This window comes from Corythoichthys intestinalis, chromosome 11 (genome assembly GCF_030265065.1).
Source record: "Corythoichthys intestinalis isolate RoL2023-P3 chromosome 11, ASM3026506v1, whole genome shotgun sequence".
Lineage (NCBI taxonomy): Eukaryota > Metazoa > Chordata > Actinopteri > Syngnathiformes > Syngnathidae > Corythoichthys > Corythoichthys intestinalis.
Genome location: NC_080405.1, coordinates 42,612,107 through 42,637,353, shown reverse-complemented (window position 1 = coordinate 42,637,353; position 25,247 = coordinate 42,612,107). Strand labels below are relative to the sequence as shown.

General features: G+C 38.4%; 1 protein-coding gene across 2 annotated transcripts in view; it reads right to left on the bottom strand.

Moving 5' to 3' along the window:
- Nucleotides 1-23,879, bottom strand: part of frmpd3 (FERM and PDZ domain containing 3) — a 216,407-nt gene extending 192,528 nt beyond the window's left edge. For both annotated transcript variants that reach the window (XM_057849440.1, XM_057849443.1), the window contains exon 1: nucleotides 23,406-23,879. The gene's annotated coding sequence lies outside the window, so the exon portion shown is untranslated. The remainder of the gene's footprint in view (nucleotides 1-23,405) is intronic.
- Nucleotides 23,880-25,247: the final 1,368 nt, after the last annotated feature.

Below are 25,247 nucleotides of genomic sequence, written 5' to 3'. Positions count from 1 at the left end.
ATTTTTATTTTTGTTTCAAGTGTTTTTCTCTTCTGATACCCAGCTGATAGTTTGGGAAACTGGCCAAGTTAGGTAAGGGCTCCACACTAGATGACAGAGCACAAGTGTGAAATTTTGAAATGTGCTGGCAACAGAGACAGATTAATATCAATATTCATCAGCCTAGTAACACTGATACTTCATTACTGTAAAATACTGTATGTCGGTGGCGCCACCATTTTTTATGCTCCTCGAGCTACTTTTTCAAACAACCAACACTAAACTAATACTGTATATTACTGTGTACTTTACAGCGCAGTTTATTAAATGCAGATATACAGTGGGGCAAATAAGCATTTAGTCAACCACTAAAAGTTCTCCCACTTGAAAATATTGGAGAGGCCTGTAATTTTCAACATGGGTAAACCTCAACCATGAGAGACAGAATGTGGAAAAAAAAACCCAGAAAATCACATTGTTTGATTTTTTTAAAGAATTGACAGTATTTGCAAATCATGGTGGAAAATAAGTATTTGGTCAATACCAAAAGTTCATCTCAATACTTTGTTATGTACCCTTTGTTGGCAATAACGGAGGCCAAATGTTTTCTGTAACTCTTCACAAGCTTTTCACACACTGTTGCTGGTATTTTGGCCCATTCCTCCATGCAGATCTCCTCTAGAGCAGTGATGTTTTGGGGCTGTCGTTGGGCAACACGTACTTTCAACTCCCTCCACAGATTTTCTATGGGGTTGAGATCAGGAGACTGGCCAGGCCACTCCAGGACCTTGAAATGCTTCTTAAGAAGCCACTCCTTTGTTTCCCTGGCCGTGTGTTTGGGATCAGTGTCATGCTGAAAGACCCAGCCACGTCTCATCTTCAATGCCCTTGCTGATGGAAGGAGATATTCACTCAAAATCTTTCGATACATGGCCCCATTCATTCTTTCCTTTACACAGATCAATCGTACTGGTCTCTTTGCAGAAAAACAGCCCCAAAGCATGATGTTTCCACCCCATGCTTCACAGTGGGCATGGTGTTCTTTGGATGCAATTCAGTATTCTTTCTCCTCCAAACACAAGAACCTGTGTTTCTACCAAAAAGTTCTATTTTCGTTTCATCTGACCATAACACATTCTCCCAGTCCCCTTCTGGATCATTCAAATGCTCTCTAGCGAACCGCAGACGGGTCTGGACATGTACTGGCTTCAGCAGGCGGACACGTGTGGCAGTGCAGGATTCGAGTCCCTGGCGGTGCATTGTGTTACTGTTAGTAGCCTTTGATACTGTGGTCCCAGCTCTCTGTAGGTCATTCACTAGGTCCCCCCGTGTGGTTCTGGGATTTTTGCTCACAGTTCTTGTTATCATTTTGACGCCATGGGGTGAGATCTTGCATGGAGCCCCAGCTCGAGGGAGATTATCAGTGGTCTTGTATGTTTTCCATTTTCTAATAATTGCTCCCACAGTTGATTTCTTTACACCAAGCATTTTACCTATTGCAGATTCAGTCTTCCCAGCATGGTGCAGGTCTACAATTTTGTCTCTGGTGTCCTTCGACAGCTCTTTGGTCTTGGCCATAGTGGAGTTTGGAGTGTGACTGACTGTGGTTGACAGGTGTCTTTTATACCGATAACGAGTTAAAACAGGTGCCATTAATACAGGTAACGAGTGGAGCCTCGTTAGACCTCGTTAGAAGAAGTTAGACCTCTTTGACAGCCAGAAATCTTGCTTGTTTGTAGGTGACCAAATACTTATTTTCCACTGTAATTTAGAAATAAATTCTTTAAAAATCAAACAATGTGATTTTTTTCCCCCACATTCTGTCTCTCATGTTTGAGGTTTACCCATGTTGACAATTACAGGCCTCTCTAATTGTTTCAAGTAGAACGTGCACAATTGGTGGTTGACTAAATACTTATTTGCCCCACTGTGTTATACTATTTTTCTGATGTGCATATTGCATTTAGGCACACTGAAAACCTATGGCACTTTTTGGTCGTTACCCTGACTTGCACTGACTGTACTGAATTTCACTTCACCTTTCTCTGTCTCTGCTCCCTTTTAGTAGTTAGTGTCAGTGTAACGAAAAGTCTGAAAGTGCTGTACTGAAAGTGAAAGAACAGTAGACAAGATTTGATGCGCTGAATGACTCATGCAAAAACAAGATCTGACTTGCTGTTATGTATGTCAATCAAAGCCAGACACCGTGGAGGGTGGGTGATATGCTAAGGGGGCCCTGACATTGGTTCCTCTGGTAAGCTTGACCGGTTTCCCTGTATGTCAATCAAAAGATAAATCAAATAGCAAGGAAAAATGGATGGACTACAGGCTTTTTTGTATTCAGTTATTCAAATGAGGACTTGATTGAATGACATTTTAAAATCTACGTAATTTCTGGACTATTGGGCGCCCCTGATTACAAACCTCACCCAGTAAATTTTTAAAGGAAAAACCATTTTGTATATTTTTTATTTATTTATTTATTTATTTGAATTTCTTTTTTTAGAATGGAAGTCTAAGTGTCCGTTTGGTCTGAACAGTTTTAATGTTTCACATTGAGAGTATGAAATACTCCCATTGTTCAGGCATGAAAATCTCTCACCTTTCGGCGAAATTCGCCGTTTTGAAGTAAAAAAGGATGACCTACGTGAATCGTGTAGATCCGAGGAGACATTTTTTAAGTGGGGGGGGGCGGGTCGGGTGTAGGCATGTGCCGGTTACCTTCACGGTTTACCATGCTATTAAAACGTCGCGGTTACAAAACCACTAAAATTTTCCGTCATACAGTAGTACATAATCGTTATTTTTCATGTGTCAAAAATGCAGCCAGAAGTGGCTTGGCGCGGCAGCGCTTACCCTTTCCCCTGTTTGATGCTGCGTGTGCCAGTGACGCTATTCCAGCAAACCCAAAAACAAGCACTCCAAACGCAAGGCGTACTTTTCTGCAATTTATTAATCTCTCACATCGTGGCAACTGAAATATACCAAATGAATACATTTAAAACGTTGTACAATCGTATTTTTCCAAATGTGAGTAGCTTCAACAGTTTAGCTTCATGAAAAGGTTCGCCCAAAAAAAAAAAACACACATTTTCCTTTCAAATTCAATACACAAAGTTACTAAAAACTTACAAAGACGAATGATAGGCAAGGCTTAGCAAGGAGAGCAACTTCATTGAGGTTAATCACAGCCGCTGAGAGAGAAACAAGTTTGAATGCAGGAGGGGAGAAAACAGCGTCAAAGATCGTTAATTGCGACAGATGATCTTGTTCTAAGCACAAATTCACGTTCGCTGGAAGAGGAGAGGTCACACTCCCAATTTTTTTTAGATGAATGCATTTGCCAGCATATTGAATTTGGTGAGTAATGGTTTCAATCGTTTTCATATTTTGCGTTATGACAAGTTACTGCCGTTCGTTCCAGCTTGCATTGAACACTGCCAGAGCTAGCCAAATCTCTGGTGAAAAAAATAGCTCCCGTTAAGTTAGCGTCAAGCTTGTGTATTTAATGGTAATATAAAAGCAGTGTTGTCAGTAACGCGTTATGTGAGTAATGCGTAACAAAAATCTGATTACTTTCTTTCAGTAAAGAGCAATCTAACGCGTTCATTTTTCTAATTCCGTAATCTGATTAAAGTTACTTTCCTTGATGCCTGTGCGTTACTATTTTGTTATTGCCCCATAATGTATGTATAATGAAGAAGACTGTAGTCATGGGAGTGACATCACGTGTCACATTTTCTAATCGGGGATGGAAAAAAAACTGGTGACGTGTTTTACCATGATGCGTGAGCCGTGAGCGCTGGGAATTTGCGGTCAAAACAGCATAGCCTTGCTATCTCGCCAGGATGCAATTAAATAGGCAGGAGATATACTACAAACGGCTGCATTTGCACACTGGAAACACAGCCATTACTTCACATTTTTGTCCAGTAAAGATGACAAAAATATCTCCTTGCGCTGGCTCTAAAAGACTGTTGACCGCTAAAGCATCCAATTCAAGCACCACCTGGAATTACAGCACAACAGGTCACAAGACAGCCAGGACTTTTTGATACTGCTCGTGCTCAATCCTCTCTTCAAGCTCAGTTGTTGTTGAGGGTTTTGAAAGCTTAGGTTTAAAGAAATTCTAAATATCCATCTTGCCTCCTCAGCTGTAGTTTTGGCTAAGCAAAGCAAACGGCTGTCTCTCAGGTGCTATAGTCACAGGATCTGTTCGAAAAATAATTTGGACCCATTATGAAATACTTTGAAGGATTCTTATTCATTTCATTCATTTTTGTTGTTTTATTGCTCTAAAACTTTTATAGACAACATTTTAATGGTCATATTCAATGGTCTATACTTTAAAGGGGAAGTTCAGAATTTTTTACATTAGGCTTAATCTTCGAGTTAGCCTGGGTTCAATTAGTCGCTGGAGTTGATTTGATCAAATTCTGTGCAGTTTGCCAGTTATTTGATAGTTTCAGGGCTTCGGAGTGAGAGCGCGAGTCAATGGTGGTTGAAATCAACTCCTTCAACTAATTAAACCCCTGCTAATTTGAATATTAAGCCTTATGTGAAAAATTAAAATTGTCAAATTCGCCTCATGTTTCGCCGACGGAGGACATTTTGGCAGAACGCCGGAACATATTTCCTCCACACCCTTCTCACCTTTTTAACCCCTGACCCATTTTCATGCCTGGATCATTCAACATACCTTATTTATTATAACAATGCAGCAAACGGAAGGGGTTATGGGGGAACAGAAAAAAAAGAAACACAAGAAAAGAAAGAAAGAAAAGCATCAACAAGAAACACATTGAACGTCTACACTAACTAATAATAATAATAACGTCAGCGAGATGTATTTCCGGTTGACGCCATGTGGGGGGGCCTGTTGACCAGGGAAGGAGGGGGGGGGACTATAAGTTAAGTGATTGGGAGAGGTAGAGTGTACACAAATCAGTGCTGTGATCTAGAACCCAGTAATCGTGTGAATCCTTTTTGAGTGTAAGCCCGTTGACAACCGACCCTATGCCGCCGCACCGCCAATCCTTGCACCAGGACTCCCCACCCGAGCGCGCCCAATCACAACCAGCTGCACGCAAGCCCAACCAAACAGCAAGCAAGCAGACGAGCGGAAACGCCACACGGGTGCCAACCCAAGGCGCTCACATCATCAGCCATTCAGGGATGGGAAGAGGGGACGCCACACCAACCCCACGCCCAGCTCCATCCGCCCCCCCAAGCCCAGGAGCCGCTGTCGCAGCCCCCCGACCGGCACAGCACGGGACCCCCAGCGGCCCACCGAACCCAGGGCGGGGCAGGGTCCCCCACCGGAGCAGGCGACATCCAGCCAATACACCGGCATCCAACCCGCGACAGAGCACAGGGCAGAAACCCAGGCAGAGAAGAGAGGGGAAGGCGGAGGCAGGAGAGCGCCGAGGAGCCGCCGCGGGGCGCCTGTTTCATTCAACTCAGAGTGTCACGTTAAATGCACGATTCACACTAATGTCAAGTTGCAAGTGCATTTCTTCTAGCATTCCTCACAAAGATGAGGGTCTGCTACTTATATTCATGCACAAAGCACAAAGTTAAATTACCGGTAATAGTGCAAGCTAGTGTCTTCCTTGACACATATATTCCATGTGTCTCACTCTTAGGTTTTATGCTCGAGCGCCCCTGGCGGCCTTTAGAAAAATCGATAAATTGGCCGCATCATTGCACACGCCGCAAGACTCAAAATGAGGGAAAAAAGTAGCTGCTTGTAGTCTGGAAATTATGGTACCATTTGCTTACAATTAATCCATTTTCAGCATCTCTGCTGTAAGTTATACCTCCTACTGTTGGGTAGTATTAGGTTTGCCAACAGTCCCTTGAAAAATGGAATCGTCTCGTATTCAGAAACTGGGCCATTGGGCTGCGCTAGCTGACCCCCACCACCCCACCCACTAATTTGCGTGGGAGGTGCTGGGGCCCTGGGGCGGTCCCCACACAGCCTTTCCACTTGTCTGCAGGATTATCACACGTCTCAGTGGATTCATGCATGACTGGGTTCAATTAGACAAACTCAAGTTGAATGTCGGTGCCAGGATTAGCAATCGGGCAGCATGGAATAGGATGTCACTTACATGTGATTCAAATAATACTGTGTTTCACACCTCACGTTGCTGATTTGTTTACGCTCCACCTAATTATTCTCCTATACATCTCCTTTTGACTCACCATCTCTCGTTTTTCTCCTCAGTTATCAGGCCCCCTTATAGTGTCCAATGGAAATACAATTACCGTAATTTTTGGACTATAATACGCACCTGACTATAAGCCGCCACCCACCAAATTTGACTCAAAAACGTAATTTGTTTATAGATAAGCCGCACTGGACTATAAGCGGTATCATAAGACATAACACCAAATAAACCACCATGAAGCTTTGATCCAATTGGCTGCAAAGCTTCATTGCTTCAAGAAGCTTCATTTGGCTGTCACTGCTCCCTTCGGGGAGACAGTCAACCTCTACTGCCAACTGCAGTCAACATTGTTGTCGTCCATTATGTCTCCTAGCATGCATTGCAGCGCTACAGATGTAAATAACAATAAAAATTAATGTTCTGTGCTAATTATTTCTTCAGTTACTGTTCCAGTTGTTTCATTTATTGCTAATTATGATATTTAGTAACACTTTATTTGACAGTGGAGCCATAAGACTCTCATAGACAATCATAATTATGACATGACACTGTTATGAGCATTAATGAATGCTTATGACAGATGTCATTTTGTGTTATCCGGCAAATGATCTGAAAAATTAATAGATCCAAAAGATCCGAGCTGGACATAAATGAAGTTGGTGACATATTTGCCGGATAACACTAAATGACATCTGTCATAAGCATTTATTAATGCCCAGTATAGCGTCATGTCATAATTATGACATTCTTTTGGCAGTCTTATGACACCGCTGTCATATAAAGTGTTACCTATTAACCCAAATAAATCAAAATATAAGCCGCACTGGACTATACACTGCAGGATTCAAAATGAAGGGAAAAAGTAGCGGCTTATAGTCCGAAAATTACGGTAGCTGACGATAGCACCACTATGTTCATGGGTAGCGTGGGGGTGTAATGTATTTCTCGTTGTTGTTTGTTCTTCCCCTCTTCTGTCTACCCTCTTCTATTTTTATTTCTGTCTCCCCATAACCCCTTCCTGCTTGCTGCTTTCTCCTAATAGATAAAACACAATGGGAGAAAATCAAACTCCCATGTGATACATTAAAACTGTCCAGGCACACTAAAATTTCCATTCCCCGTGTCTAAGCAGTTGGGTTACAAAAAAAAAAAAAAAAAAAAAGATCATTGCTGATCTTTTTTTTTTTTCATGTGCTTTTATCACTCAAATATGTACCTTATTAATTCAGGTTGGATTAAAATGATAACAATATTATACTTATATACAGTATATATATATATATATATATATATATATATATATATATATATATATATATATATATATATTATACAGTGCCTTGCAAAAGTATTCGGCCCCCTTGAACCTTGCAACCTTTCGCCACATTTCAGGCTTCAAACATAAAGATATAAAATTTTAATTTTTGTCAAGAATCAACAAGTGGGACACAATCGTGAAGTGGAACAAAATTTATTGGATAATTTAAACTTTTTTAACAAATAAAAAACTGAAAAGTGGGGCGTGCAATATTATTCGGCCCCCTTGCGTTAATACTTTGTAGCGCCACCTTTTGCTCCAATTACAGCTGCAAGTCGCTTGGGGTATGTTTCTATCAGTTTTGCACATCGAGAGACTGACATTCTTGCCCATTCTTCCTTGCAAAACAGCTCGAGCTCAGTGAGGTTGGATGGAGAGTGTTTGTGAACAGCAGTCTTCAGCTCTTTCCACAGATTCTCGAGTGGATTCAGGTCTGGACTTTGACTTGGCCATTCTAACACCTGGATACGTTTATTTTTTAACCATTCCATTGTAGATTTGGATTTATGTTTTGGATCATTGTCCTGTTGGAAGATAAATCTCCGTCCCAGTCTCAGGTCTTGTGCAGATACCAACAGGTTTTCTTCCAGAATGTTCCTGTATTTGGCTGCATCCATCTTCCCGTCAATTTTAACCATCTTCCCTGTCCCTGCTAAAGAAAAGCAGGCCCAAACCATGATGCTGCCACCACCATGTTTGACAGTGGGGATGGTGTGTTCAGGGGGATGAGCTGTGTTGCTTTTACGCCAAACATATCGTTTTGCATTGTGGCCAAAAAGTTCAGTTTTGGTTTCATCTGACCAGAGCACCTTCTTCCACATGTTTGGTGCGTCTCCCAGGTGGCTTGTGGCAAACTTTAAATGAGACTTTTTATGGATATCTTTGAGAAATGGCTTTCTTCTTGCCACTCTTCCATAAAGGCCAGATTTGTGCAGTGTACGCTGATTGTTGTCCTATGGACAGACTCTTCCGCCTCAGCTGTAGATCTCTGCAGTTCATCCAGAGTGATCATGGGCCTCTTGGCTGCATCTCTGATCAGTTTTCTCCTTGTTTGAGAAGAAAGTTTGGAAGGACGGCCGGGTCTTGGTAGATTTGCAGTGGTCTGATGCTCCTTCCATTTCAATATGATGGCTTGCACAGTGTTCCTTGAGATGTTTAAAGCTTGGGAAATCTTTTTGTATCCAAATCCGGCTTTAAACTTCTCCACAACAGTATCTCGGACCTGCCTGGTGTGTTCCTTGGTTTTCATAATGCTCTCTGCACTTTCAACAGAACCCTGAGACTATCACAGAGCAGGTGCATTTATACGGAGACTTGATTACACACAGGTGGATTCTATTTATCATCATCGGTCATTTAGGACAACATTGGATCATTCAGAGATCCTCAGTGAACTTCTGGAGTGAGTTTGCTGCACTGAAAGTAAAGGGGCCGAATAATATTGCACACCCCACTTTTCAGTTTTTTATTTGTTAAAAAAAGTTTAAATTATCCAATAAATGTTGTTCCACTTCACAATTGTGTCCCACTTGTTGTTGATTCTTGACAAAAAAATTAAATTTCATATCTTTATGTTTGAAGCCTGAAATGTGGCGAAAGGTTGCAAGATTCAAGGGGGCCGAATACTTTTGCAAGGCACTGTATATATATATATATATATATATATATATATATATATATATATATATAAATCACTTTTCACAAAAAATTCAAAGGTGACAGTTATTGGGCTGGCTCACTCTACCTATGAGGTGTCCCTTTTTTGTTTTTTCCAGGGAGTTGGCAACCCTAGGTAGTACCCACCTTGACCATAGTGGCTCCAATGAGGCACGTTTTCCATGCTGCAATATTTTGCTATGGATAATCGACTAACACATCTAAGACAAATTGTGGCAAACTTTTGCAGTGGAAATCAAGCACTGCTTTTTAAGATTTATCTATCTGTCCATTTACATAATCCAACAAACTGAATTTTCTGTTTATAACAGCTGTTTATAAAATTTCGAACAAAACCCAAGCAGAATTTATCCTTAAATGCTCCCTCAGTGTCGAATGACACAATGTATGTGGGTTGTCAGCATTCTACTGGTTGTCACTTTCCACCTTATTTCCTTCATGTTAAACCACCACTGATTGGCATAGTGTTTGCCAGTTGTCGTTGTCATTTTCTTCTATTCTTTGACATGAAGTTGACGACAATTAAACATGAGCAACAGAAAGCAAGTAAAAGATCGACTGTGACTGCCTTATCTCAAGGATCAGAAGGAATGACAAATCACTGCGACAGTGAAACCAGAGACAAAACAGACTTTGAACCAAACCTGTTAGCCACCCATGTTGGCAAAGACAGTTTGAAGTGAAATGACAACTATAGCGCAAAAAGAAACAAAACCCAATTTTTTTTAACAGAAAATAATGCTTTGTGGTCTCTCGCTGACAAAAGATGTAATACTATGAGTTAAAGTTATTGTTTCGTCTTGCTAGCAATGCAGTTCCAAGGCCAAACGCTTATAAAATGTAACTTATATTTGTCTCTGTCTATAGCCAACATCATTCAGACAAAAATCTAATGTCGGCTGAAGTGTATAGTGTTCAAACTCAGGAAAAATATGCATTTTAAGTAAGTCTAACTGCCTCCAATGGCCATAATAGGCCACCAGCGGTTAGAATGGCTCTGACTTACTTAGTGTTCATCAATTATGATAATAGTATAGCCACTGTCTAGCCTCCAGGTCGCCACTCTTTGCCACGTTATATTTAGACAGGAATCCATTTAAAATTAAATGAAAATCAAATGCCTTTGGAAACAGCAGGGCTTTGAAAACTGCATGAACATTTTTAACAAGACTGGAGACAAAGAGCTTTGGCAAGATTAAAAACCTTTTGAGCATTTTTACGCACCACAGAGACTCATATGTAACAACTACTAAACACTTATTTTGTGGGATTAAAACATGTGTTATCTCTCATTTTAATGCTCTCTGCGGTGATTGTTTAATTCCTATTAAAAGCCTAAACTGTTTTTAATGTGTTTCTAGAAACTTCTCAAGTTCATCACACATATCTAAGCTGGTTAATGTTCTCAGAGACAAGGGCAAGCTTTTATCACAATTAATGTGACATATACAAGCCCAAATTCACAATTAATTTGGGTCGTTTTGTAAAACCGAAATAAAGATAGGATACAATGTAAAACTAGGGCTGTCAAACAATTAAACATTTTAATCGAGTTAATTACAGCTTAAAAAATTAATTGCAATTAATCGCAATTCAAACCATCTATAAAATATGCCAGATTTTTCTGTAAATTATTGTTGGAATGGAAAGATAAGACAAAAGATGGACATATTCATTCAACATACGGTGCATAAGGACTGTATTTGTTTATTATAACAATAAATCAACAAGATGGCATTAAATTATTAACATTCTGTTAAAGCGATCCATGGATAGAAAGACTTGTAGTTCTTAAAAGATAAGTGTTAGTACAAGTTATAGAAATTTTATATTAAAACCCCTCTTAATGTTTTCGTTTTAATAAAATTTGTAAAATTTTCAATCAAAAAATAAACTAGTAGCCCGCCATTGTTGTCAATAATTACTTACACAATGCTCATGGGTGCTGAAGCCTATAAAATCAGTCGCACCCAAGCACCAGCAGAGGGCGGCAAAACTCCATAAAACACAATTAACATGTGAGCATTTCACTGGACTGTTATTTAAATCTGTCTGAGCGTGGCATGTGCGTTAAATGCGTCAAATATTTTAACGTGATTAATTAAAAAATTCATTTCCGCCCGTTAACGCGATAATTTTGACAGCCCTATGTAAAACACGTATTTATTTGAATATACTACAAAGAGAAGATGTTTATTTTTCAAATTGAAGAATTTTATTTTTAGCAAATAAACTTTCACATTTTATGCCTTCAACATGTTCCAAAAAAGCAGGGACAGGGTCATATTTACCACTGTGTTACATCCAGGGTTGTTAATCTTACTTTAATCAAGTGATTAATTACAGTTACAAATTACTTCTCCGAAAAAGTAATTGAGTTAGTAACTCAGTTACCTCAACGTTAGAGTAATTAGTTACTGAGATTACTTTTCATGTTCTAAACGTACATGATCCCTCCTATAACGTCTTTCACATCAAATATGTTCATAGTAAGTGACTGAATCGAAATGTTTTTCATTCCCAAAAATCCTAGGTAACCCTTTTTACATTTTTTAAAATTTCACCTATATAAGAGTGTAATGGTATATAAATTTTAACTTTCAAACGCTGTAAGAAAAATGACTTTTTCCTGTTGTACTGAACCATGACTTGTGTGTACACCCCTAATATATATATGGCGGAAAACACTCAGGTGACTTGAAGTTCCGCTCTGAGCCCCCCAATTTGGCCAACTTTCAAAATTGTCCGATATGCACGTGTGATACATCATTGGAAAGATTAAAATCTCAATTTTCTGCAGGAAGAAAAAATTTGAACAGGAGAGCATTTTTTAAAAAATAGGGTTTTGCTGTTTAAAAAACATTATCTGGAGGTGAGAGCACGCGAGAGTAGAATTACAGACGCCATGACTTTAACGAGATATTATCGCGTACTTACCTTGTTTCGATCCAAAAACTCCATGTAGCATGTATCACTGAGTGTCAAGACACAGCTTTGAATGGCCTCAGCTGGATTTTTGGGGAATTTTATGGGTGAAACATGGTAATATAACAACGGTCGCGATGCAGAAATCGCAGACATCAAGATGTGGTCGAGATTTTCTTTTTCTTATATTTACCCTTTTAACCGTTTATTTATTTATTTTTTTCAGTTTCGATTATTTGTCATCTAACATATTGGAGAAAATGCAAAAGTACCCAAAAAAAAGTTCCGGTGCTTAATGCGCCATGAATCTGCTATGGCAGCATATAGACACATTGTTCTATCAAACACAACAGTTGTTTTGGCTTAAAATACAGCAGTTTATTTTAAAGAGGAGTGCAAGAGCAGAACCTGCTTTTTCAGTCTTGTCTGTGCTTTCCGTCATATATATCCAGATGAGCTGTCCCATACCAATCACATAGTCGCACTCTCGCTTTCCCTCCCTTTCCCTGCTCTTTGTTCGTCATGCACGTCACTGGAGTTGCATATTAAAGTTTACGATGTTGACAGACATTAACATTGTTGTCGTCTATTATGCCTCCTAGCATGCATTGCAGCGCTACAGATGTAAATAACAATAAAAATTCATGTTCTGTGCTAATTATTTCTTCAGTTACTGTTCCAGTTGTTTCATTAATTGCTAATTATGGTGTTTAGTAACACTTTATTTGACAGTGGAGCCATAAGACTCTCATAGACACTCATAATTATGACATGACACTGTCATGAGCATTAATGAATGCTCTTGACAGATGTCATTTTGTGTTATCCGGCAAATGATCTGAAAAATGAATAGATTCAAAAGATCCGAGCTGGACATAAATGGAATTAGTGACATATTTTCCGGATGACACTTAATGACATCTGTCATAAGAATTCATTAATGCTCATGACAGTGTCATGTTTTAATTATGACAGTCTTATGGCAGTCTTATGACACCACTGTCATATAAAGTGTTACCTCTTAAGCCAAATAAATAAAAAAATAAGCCGCACTGGACTATAAACAGTAGGATTCAAAACGAAGGGGAAAAAGTAGCGGCTTATAGTCCGAGGTGGAGGTGAGAGCACGCGAGAGCAGAATTACAGACGTCATGACTTTAACGAGATATTATCACATACTTACCTTGTTTCGATCCTAAAACTCCATTTAGCATGTATCACTGAGTGTCAAGACACAGCTTTGAATGACCACAGCTGGATTTTTTGGGGAATTTTATGGGTGAAACATGGTAATATAACAACGGTCGCGATGCAGAAATCGCAGACATCAAGGAGTGGTCGAGATTTTCTTTTTCATATATTTACCCTTTTAACCGTTTTTTTTTTTTTTTTTTTTTTTTTTTTTTCAGTTTCGATTATTTTTAATCTAACATATCGGAGAAAATGCAAAAGTATCCCCCCAAAAAATAGAATTAAGCGATAGTTATGAGGTACATATTTGTTGCTTTTTTACAGACGCCATTTTTTTCATTGTGACATAATTTAAAATATGCGATTGAAGTTTTTTAAAGTCGTTTATTTATTTATTTTTTTTTTTTTTAATGAAATATGAGACATCAATTAATGATTCTAAGCTAAAAACGACAGACATTTTGAATAATAAATATAATTAATGACCTTGGTTTTATGGCTGGGTTGAAACAAAAGCGGTTGCACGACGTCTGTATAGGGGAGTTTTCAGGGTAAAACGGACAAATTAAAAATAGTTCCGGGGCTTAATGCGCCATGAATCTGCTATGGAAGCATATAGACATATTGTTCTATCAAACACAACAGTTGTTTTGGCTTAAAATACAGCAGTTTATTTTAAAGAGGAGTGCAAGAGCAGAACCTGCTTTTTCAGTCTTGTCTGTGTTTTCCGTCATATATATCCAGATGAGCTGTCCCATGCCAATCACATAGTCTCACTCTCGCTCTCCCTCCCTCTCCCTGCTCTTTGATCGTCATGCATGTCACTGGAGTTGCATATTAACGTTAACGACGTTGACAGATGTTGTGTTTGATCTTGCCAGAGTCACGGACTTCAAAAGCGCTGCATGCGTCAATCATCGTTTAACTTGTTAAAGAGTTGCTGTGGCAACTCATTGTGTAAGTGAGCAGTTTAAAAAGATTTGAGTAGACTCGCTATGAAGCATTTTATAAAGCCAAGCATTTTCCTACTATTTTATTCTTGTTTAAAAATAATTCGGTGGGACAGTAAGATGTTTAAAACTCATCCTAATTATTACATTTGAAGTATTTAAAAAGCATTTATTAATGAACTTATTAATCCCTTAATAAACTAGGGATCGCTGTATTTGCAAAAAAAAAAAAAAAAAAAAACAATAAGAGTATCAGTTTGAACATTAAATGTCTTCTTTGTGGTCTACTCAATTAAATATAAGTTGAATATGATTTGCAAAACCCCGCGACCCTTGTGTGGATAAGCGGTTCAGAAGATGAATGAATGATTTGCAAATCATTTTACTGTATTCTATTTTTATTTCTTTTTACTACAATGTCCCGACTTCATTAGAATTTGAGTCGCATACACACTTGTGCAACCACATCTAAGCAGTTTTATTCCCCACTCTCTTTGTGTTTCGAAATGATGAATGATTCAACTTTTTATTCCCATGTAGCTACAGCTCCAATGTTCATAACATTTAGCATTCAAGCAACATTTCCAATAACATATACCATTAAACTTGTATTAAAAACTTGGAAAGCAGATCATCATTTTGACATTAGGGAATTGCATCAGACCAGCATCAAACTACATAAGCCTGCATATTTTCTCTCAGATTTTTTAGGGGTTCGTTGGCCTTTTTTTTTTTTTTTTTTTAAATCACTTATTTCAAATGTTGGTGAACTGTGTATACAGAACACGAGGGCTATCAAAATTAACTGACAACTAATTGATTAGTAAATTAGTGGGCTATTAATTGTCCAAATACTCTTTTTCCGAGCTTCTTAACTCTTTGACAGCAATAGAAGTCCAATCCATTTTGACTGGAAGGGACTGGCCGCAACTATTCGACCAATGGCAGTAAATGAGTTAAATTATTTGCGTTCATGTTTTATTTTTATGTTGTATGTATTTGTTTTTGTGTTTTTTATTAATAATGAAAAGGCATAATTAGAAACTGGGGGGGCGGCAGATAATATTGTTTTAATTTTGAATTTTTAAAATGTTTTTTTATTGAACTTATTTAACTTAATTTGTAATTCACTTTTCTAATTCAAGAAAAACAAAAAGGAAAATATGCTTTTTAAAAAATTTTTTTAATTTTAACAACTAATTAAAAAAATCTATTACAAATTAAAGAACAAGGGGAAACTCCATAAATATTATTTTAAAATCTTAGTTTTTTTTTTTTTTTTTTTTGGGGGGGGGTTTTAAAATCTCAATGAAAGCAAAAAAAAAAAAAAAAAAAAAAACAATAAAATGCTGTAAATATTGACAGATTTCGACAATGTAGGTGGTGAATAAGATTATTTACAGTATATATGAATTGATTAGTTGACTAATCGAAAAAAATAATTGGTGATTAATACACTATCAAAATAATCATGTGTACAATAAAAGCCACTCGTATCAACAGAGGTGGATTGTGACACCTTAAATTTGCTCTGTTAAATTTACTGAAGTAACTTTTTGAGAAAAATATTCTAAGAGTAGTTTTACTAAGCCATACTTTTTACTTTTACTTGAGTAGATTTGTGAAGAGGAAAAGCTACTCTCACTACGCTACTTTAGAGCTATGGGCTACACTAGTCGTTACATTTGTGCTCTTTATTCTACATGGTAGATTTTACTTTTTTTTTTTTTTTCTTTGCCAGTGAAAAAAAAAAATCAACACTAACAGTAGCGCTACCAGTTTCACCAATGAGACGTAGCAACAATGATCACTTATCACATGACTCCAATATACCAATCAGACTCAAGCTTGCTGTTCTACAATCGCCTGCCTGTTCAATCACGTGGCGTCTTTAAAGCACCATAAAAAAAAAAGTATTTCACAAAGAGCACTGCTGTCAAAATGACTAGAAAGCACAGATTCTAACCTCTTTCCCACTTTTTTAGTTGGCACCAGTTGCACATGGAAAACCAGAGATATGATGCTTTTGATTTCATAATAGGAATATGTTTTCTCCACTAGAGGACACTCTGCTCTTTGGACAAATGATGCTTCATTTCTGTAGATTGATTGATTGATTGATTGATTGATTGTGTAGTTTATAATACACTTTAATAATAACAGTTCATATAGATATTTTTATGCTGAAGAAAAATACACAGTGATCCCTCATTTTTCGCGGTTAATGGGGACCAGAACCCGCGGGCATAAGTTAAGAACCGCGAAGTAGCGCACCATAAAAAAATAAAGAAATTAAAATTTGTGTTCATTGTATTAATTCATATTAAGCATTGGAAAAAGATGCATATAAGAGCTGTTTTTTTCCCTTTTTTTCCCCAAAGTATAATTTTTAAAAATGTATATTTTAATAATGGTTTTTAAGCACTTCAAATGTAGTAATTATGATAAGTATTAGACACGTTAATTTCCCACCGAATTATTTTTAAACAAGAATATAGTACTGTAGTAGAAAAATGCTTTGCATTATTAAATGCCTCATTGAGTGAGTCCACTCACTCCACTCCACTGCTCACTGACACACAATGAGTTGCCACAGCAACTGTTTAACAATTTAAATGCTGATTGACGCATGTGGCGCGTTTGAAGTTCGTGACTCTGGCAAGATCAGACACAAACATCTGTCAACATCGTTAACTTTAAAAAGCAACTCCAGTGCATGGCCTGACGAACAAACAGCAGGAAGAGGGAGGGTGTGAGCGAGAGTGATCGGCTCGGGGCTCATCACTCTTATCTGTTTTTTTTTTAATTGAAAAAAATACTGCGATGGACTGAGGGCGTAAAGTTTGAAGCACGAAGTAGCGAGGGATCACTGTACCATTGGTTAAAAAAAAAAAAAAAAATCAAACATTGTAAGCATTTACGCACAATGTTACGCATTACTTGAGTATTTTTTTCCACCAAATACTTTTTTTACTTGTACTTGAGTACATTTTTTGGATGACTACTTTTACCTTAGTAATATTATTTTCAAGTAACGCTACTCTTACTTCAGTAAAACTTTTTGGCTACTCTACCCGGCCTAACAAGCATCTACTTTCAAAATGCTTGTCAATAGAACATCTGCCAGTCTACTAGTAACCAGAAAGGGCAGCATTAAATCTACCATTCCTAAAAAAAAAAAAAAAAATCAAACATTTTAAGCAGTTACTCACAATGTTATGTATTACTTGAGTATTCTTTTCACCAAATACTATATTTACTTGTACTTGAGTACATTTTTTAGATGACTACTTTTACCTGAGTAATATTATTTTGAAGTAACGCTGCTCTTACTTCACTCAAATTTTTTGGCAACTCCACCCAACTATGACTATCAAGCATCTACTTTCAAAATGCTTGTCAATAGACCATCTGCCAGTCTACTAGTAACCATAAAGGGCAGCAAGATTGTGATAAAAAAAGCTAGATTCCTATTCTACTCCATTGTTTTGTTGCTTTATTTTGTATGTAACTATACAGCCTGCCCTTTTCCAAACTAGTAACATGTTCACAAGACATATTGATGTTAAGCAGTGTAATTACATGATGAGCTTTCTGTTTGTGCATTTTGGCCCATGCTTGGCTACTCCTCCATATGTGGCCTAGCAAATTTGGCAAGCCACAACCGCTGTTTGTGTTTCTCTAATGTACACTAACACAACACGCACTTGTCCATGACCCATCGTCCCTCCATGCTTTTGAAACTGGAATCAACCCCACAGTTTCTGACGGAAAACGGCGCACTGATTGACTGGTCATAAATGCTTCAGTATCCAACAGCGTTTCGCCAAACGAACATCAAATAGACCTTCAGACGCCCACGTCGCTTTGCTGCATGAACACTGTCAGCCTGAGTGGATTTCACATTGATATTTTATGGCCTTTGCAATCAGCCACCTTACTTTCTAAAACAAACCTTGTAATGAAACATAACAATATTTCCGGCATGCTGAACACGCTGTCTTCTGGAATAAATGGCGGCATTAAAGAGAGTGTTCTGTCTCTCTTGTGCTCAAGCTGTCTCATTCCCTCCATCCGCCTATGTCCAGTGTCTCCATAACCTGCCCCTCCACATGATGAGATCAGAGGAGTCTGGTCATCTAAGTAATGGCTTTCCTTCTGTTGATTCCTCCCGGGTCTACAGCCCTGCATGCAGTGATGTATGCTCTACGCAACAGCACTGGACAGCTCATCTCTCTCAGCCACAGGCACCACTGAATAAGCACATCCACCCCAAGCCAATCTCTGAAATGCACTTTGGGGTTGCTGTTGCTGCGTCTTGTCTCTGATATCCACTGAAAATGAAAAGCACAATAACCATTTGGCACTCATGTAATAAGCCTAAGTTTATTAGAGGGGAATTTGGACTGCATGTTACTGCAGGAGTTACAGAAAAGTGACTTTATTAATACGACCAATCTTGTATAGGCATTTATAACGTGTCACAACTCAGCACTCACCCTTATGGTCTTGACTTTTTGGGGAACTTTACGATTTGATTTGCTGTGAAACCTGGCCAAATATCAAATCGTTCCAACTCGAAATATCAAAGTATTTTGTGCAAAGCAGGCCAGTGGGCAATCAGATACATCTCTTCTGCATTTGCATTTTGCACACACAAGTGCTTCTTTAAGCAGTGCTCAACTTGGGCTTCTGTTGTTTTTTTTTTGGCTACTTTGCTTGTCATTTTAGATTGACGTTCACTTGTCATGTTCGAACAGTTTTTTTTTCTGTAGTAGACACGTTTCCAAGGTATTTCCGCTTTACTTTCGCATTTCTGTTCACGACTTCCGTTTGACACTTTTTCCAACCAAAACAACAGTGGAGCTGGAGTGGCATTACTCATCAGAATCCCGCACAAAAGACAATTTTGAAATGCCCCATTCATCTGCCATCATGACGGCATGGGAGGACAACATACGTAAAGAAATGGCTAAGAGTTGCCACAACCAAAATAGCTTTGTATTTTATTAATTTAATGGCAGTTGAAGGTGTCCTAATACATGAATATGGGAATTTTGTGTTCATGAAGGAACATATGTAACCAAGACAGTGCCACCACAAAGCAATAAAAGGTACAATTATGTTCAATTTGACTGTTTTTCTGGCTTGGGTCACAGTTGAGACATCGTTAGCTTCAACGACAAAGATTGGAAAACAAACACTCCTCTACAACAAGTTATTTATGGGCTTTTTACCCTAAATGCATAAATTCAAGTGTTACACATTTTTTGTTCGTTTGTTTACAGGTGGAAAACGCTGTTAGGCAAAGGAAGACAACTTGATGTGCCTCACAACAACACAGTGGTATGAAAAATTATCCTAACCTTTTGGAATTCCTCATATTTCTGCATGAAATCACCATCAAATGTGATCTCATCTTTGTCAAAATCACACGAATGAAAATACAGTGTCTGCTTTAACTGAAACCACCTAAACGTTTATAGGTTTTCATATTTTAATGAGGACAACAACATGCAAACAATGACAGAAGGGGGAAAATAAGTAAGTGAACCCTCTGCCTAAGGAGACTTAAAGTGTAATTGAAACGAATTTTTACCAAACAATTTAAGTCAGGTGTGTGTGCCCAATCACTGATGAGTGGTTAAAAGCTGCCCTGCCCATTATAAAGCACACATCTGGTAAGAATTGTCTTGATGAGAAGCATTGTCTGATGTGCATTATGGCTCGGTCAAAAGAGCAATCAAGCATTGTTACTATGTATAAGGCTAGGAAAGGATACAAAATCATCTTTAAAAGTCGGGATGTTCATCAATCGACAGTCAGAGAAGTTGTCTACAAATGGAGGGAGTTTGGCACTGTTGCTTCTCTCCCAAGGAGTGGCCATCCACTAAAGATGATGCCAAGAGTTCAGCACAGAATACTCATAGAGGTAAAAAAGAACCCTAGCGTGTCTGCTAAAGACTTACAGATATCAGTGGCACAGTCCAATATCTCTGTGCACACATCAACTATATGTAAAACTATGGCCAAGAATGGTGTTCATGCGAGGACTCCATGGAGGAAGCCACTGCTGTCTAAGAAAAACATTGTTGCTCATTTAATGTTCAAAAAAGGCACTTGGACACGCCACGAAAGTTTTGGCAAAATATTTTGTGGACTGATGAAACCAAAGTTGAATTGTATGGGAGTAACACACAACGTCATGTGTGGAAGAAAAATGGAACAGCTCACAAACATCAACACAATAAAGCATGGTGGAGAGGGCATCATGATTTGGGGCTGTTTTGCTTCCTCAGGGCCTGGACAACTTGCAATGATTAATGGAAGAATGAATTCAAAGGTTTATCAGGATGTTTTGCAGGAAAACCTGAGGCTGTCTGTCAGACAGTTGAAGCTAAAAAGAGGATGGACGCTGCAACAAGACATTGATCCAAAACACAGAAAAACAGAAGTAAATAAACTTCAGAATGGTTTCAGAAGTAAAAAAATGCACGTTCTGGAGTGGCCAAGTCAAAGTCCAGACTTGGATCCCATTGAGACGCTGTGGCATGCCCTAAAGACAGCGATTCATGCCAGACATCCCAGGAATCTGACTGAACTGCAGCAGTTTTGTAGAGAAGAATGGGCCAAGATTAGTCCTAATCGATGTGCCAGATGTTATTGCTGCCAAAGCGGAGGTGGGCACAAAATATTAAATGTGATGGTTCACTTTCTTATTTTTCCCCCTTCTGTCATTGTTTGCATACTATCCTTGTTAAAATATGAAAACCTATAAATGTTTGGGTGGTTTTAGTTAAGGCAGACACTGTTTTTCATCTGTGTGATTTTGACAAAGATCAGATTACATTTGATGGTAATGTCATGCAGAAATGTGAGCAATTCCAAAAGGTTTAAAGACTTTTTCATACCACTGTATATCGAGACTATGTGCATTCTACCTTGATTGATAGAAGGCTCGATTTATGCTCCAACTTCGTTAATATTTTGTAATAATTTTTCAATTGTGATTTATTGACCTGTTTAGCACATGCACCAATCGTTTTAAATAAAACAAATGGAATCATGTTATTCAAAAGATGCGATCAATCTCTGCAATAAAAAAGAACGACACACTATTTATGTTTATATGTACATGCGCAATAAGCTCATAATACTATATCTAGAACCTAGCTAGATGGAAATTGCCTTATAGTATTTCCTTGTAACAACAAAATCCATGTCAGCCCTTCTGCATTCGGCAACTGTAATATTTGTAATTTCGCCTCATTTTGGTCACTCAAGTGGCCGGCGTATCAATCTACACTGCATGTTAGCACAGGCTCCACGGACTGTAGGAAATTTGTCCATGAACAATCAACGAAGTGATAAGAACAAACATGCAATCTTTTAGGTGGATCGTTTAGGGTTTCAGCTGCGAGCAAAGTCCTTAATATGCTGCAGGCTTCGATTTAAGGTGTATGGTGAGGTGGATCCACGCTAGTGCTTTGAAGCTGGACGCTGTTCAAACATTCCACTTCCAAGTAATATATATATATATATATATATATTTTAATTATTACATTTATTAGGATCATGGAAGCTTCCACTTGGGGAAAATTTATACATACAATATATCCTGTATATACATAATATTATAAAATATACAGTCCTGTGCAAAAGTTTTAGGCAGGTGTCCTGCCTAAAACTTTTGCACAGTACTGATATATATATATATATATATATATATATATATATATATATATATATATATATATATATAGAACAAGTATTTGATACACTGCCAATGAGAAAACTTAGTGTATCAAATACTTGTTCTCCCCACTGTATATATATATATATGTGTGTGTGTGTGTGTGTGTGTGTGTGTGTGTGTGTGTGTGTGTATATGTATATTTGCTTCCAGGAGTTCACACAACCAAGCACAGCACAGAATGTCCTGGAGTCTACGTTGTGCTGAATCCATTTTGGGAGATTCCGTGGGTTCCTCTGGTTTGATTTGGCAGTTTAAAACTTGGTGGTGTTCTGTCTAAACCGAAAGTCCGTAGCAGAATGGCACCGCCCATATTTTGCACAGGAAACTTGTCCATAAGTTAGTTTCTTTTAAAGTTTTATTTTTTGCGTGTGTGTAAATTGATAGAATGAATTCATATTGTCAAGTTAAGTTGGACTTTGAAAAAACTCTGAAATACTATGAAAAAAAATATATGGATCGGTCATTTGTAATTTAATTCAAAGTTTAATTTAAGTGAGCTCATTAGTGTTCAGAATCAAATTTCCTTTACTTTGTTGTCATTTAAATTTACAAAAGGGCACCAAACTGAAATGTTTCATTTTGACTGAAATATTTTCTCGGAATATGATTGGTGCATGCATTATGGACAAGGACAAAAAGAGTTGACATTAGTAAAAATCTGCAGAAAAATAAAGTATGAGCACTGAAACTTATTGCTGAAATTTCTTTCAAACCAAGCTAAATCAGCAAAAGCTAACATTATAGCTAACACTGGTAATGATTGTGCCACCATTGAAACATGGATATGAAATTTATAGATGAAACTTTCATATTATCTAAATCTTTTTTTCTTTAACCAAAGAGAAAATCTTAACTGTGATTGAATTATCTTTTGTTTTAAGTTGGTCAGTGTTTCCATTTTTCAGTATGAAACTACTCTACTCTACTCTACTGTACTCTACTCTACTCTACGGTCTCTTTTTGGTGCTAAGTTGTGTTTTATCACCTGTGTAAATGTGTGCTGATATGACAAAGTTGTCTTTAATTCTTGATTCTGTCCAATATTATCGACTATAAGGTCCGCCACTACCACCACAACTCACAAACAGCGGCATCCCAAAGGACATGACAGTCACATAAATCACATGAAATGCCACAGACCTTCACTTTTCCTTTCCTTCATCCCCCTTGTACCCTCCTCAAACCACCCTTACATTTCACCGACTTCTCAGACCTGTGATGGATATCGGACCATGTCCTCCAGGAGACATCTTCCATTATCATGCTGCCACAGGGCTCAGCTACAGACCCATCTGCTTTCTAATCAATGACAGCGCAGAAGCGGCAGCCGAACACCAATGCAAAAACCTTCAGCAAATAATCAACGGTCGTGCCTATGACCATGATTTAAAAAGCTTAGTTATCACAGATGAATATTCGTGAGGATGTTATCTCACCTGTGTGTTTCTCTGTAAAGGTCCTTTGGTCCAGTGTGGTTACTGTCCACACTCTATATAGCCATGCCGTCCTACATTGGCATGTATGCACCACGCAGGTCAGCGGCGTGCTGTCCAGCAGAACACGGTTGAAGTCTCAGCCTGTCCTTCTTGGCGACAGCCCTACTGAACACATCTCCCTGTGCTTCTTGCTCTTCAGGGTCATTCCAGCATGCCCCTCAGCAGCCGCAGCACCAGGCAGTGCTCAAGGTGGGTGGAGGGGTGAGCAATGGGAGGTGCTTAGAGGACCAAAGCGGACGTGGAGCTGCAAGTGGAGCACCTTCTCTTACTACAGGTCAGCTGGACATAACACCGCTTTCCGTTGTCCACCGAGCCTCCCTCTCCCATGTGTTTTGCGTGTCAGTCCGTTTTTGTAGTGGGGGAAAAAAAGTCTTCCTTTCAGTAATGATGCTGCTGCCGGTAGCTCCGGGATGCTGAGGCAACGTGAAAGAGAAAAAGACACAGCGAGAGAGTGAGGGAAAGAGAGAGAGCAGAAGCGCAGAGGTAAAGCCGAAGAAGGGAGAACGGGATTTATGCACGGGGAGGGCGGATGGAAAAGATATAGCAAAAGAAAATGCCCCCCTCATCGGCTCTGCCTATCTGTACTTCAATCAGTCAGGCAGCGGCAGAGTTAATGAATCACTGGTTCCCATGACAGTGTGCGTGAGCATCATGTTCAGTGCATGTTGCATATTTCTTTGTCACATGTGGACATGAATACACCTGTGACGCTTCACCATTAACAGGTGCTCGTATATTTAACTCACGAGGGACTGATGTATGTACAGTAACAATAAAACAAAGAGATAAAAAGATGGCTGTCACCTTACATCAAGCACGCATACATAAGTGCATTGATGTATACAGTATACTAAGTGATATATCATGATGCTTTGTGTCCCAATAGGTTAGCAAACGCTCCCACCAAGAAACGATTTATCATTTTAAAAAGATGTCGTTTAATAAAGGAACCAACAGGTTGCTACCAAAATTTTACACTAGACCAAAATTTTCCACTCGAAGTGTCTGTTAACTCCATGGCACCCACACATGAGCTTTCAAAGCCAGTCCTCGGGTTAAACAAATTGGAGGTCTATTGTTGTCAACTGGAGGCAATGAGTTCAGTTATACTGAATGTTGAAATGTAGCTGTATTTATTTACAGAAATGTTGCACTGAAATATTCTCATAGTCGGTAAGGAAGACAAAGGTTTTCTACAGATTGTCTGTGATTTCCTTTTAGAACTAGCTTGTTTTTCTGTTTAATAATTGTGTCGTAGAATATTGTAGATTATTACCAGACCCATGCATCGATAATTATTGTATCGCCATATTGTGGGATGGTTATAGTGATCTTTGAATCGCAAAATGTATCAAATCGGGAGTTGTTGTTTTTTTGAGACATTGAATGTGTTTTGAGCTTAAAAAGTACTTGCAGTGATCTATTGAATACCCTCTATAACAAACTTTTGTCTTGTATTTTTTTTCTCCTCCATCAGATGAAGCTTGGAGCATATTGTAGCATAAACTGTTAAAGCACCTGACTTTCCCACCAGAAATGCTCATTATTTTTCCTTGTACTTGGTTCCTGAACACTGACTAAGGTTATATTGATACAATGACTAGTAAGCATTACAGTAATCCCTCGTTTTTTGCTGTTAATGGGGACCAGAACCCGCCACGAGAAGTGAAAAACCCCAAAGTAGTGCCCCCTCACCCACTCAATGTATTCAGATTTATCATTGGCAAGAGAAACATATAAGACTTTTTCCCCCCCAGTATAATTAAAAATAAATAAATATAT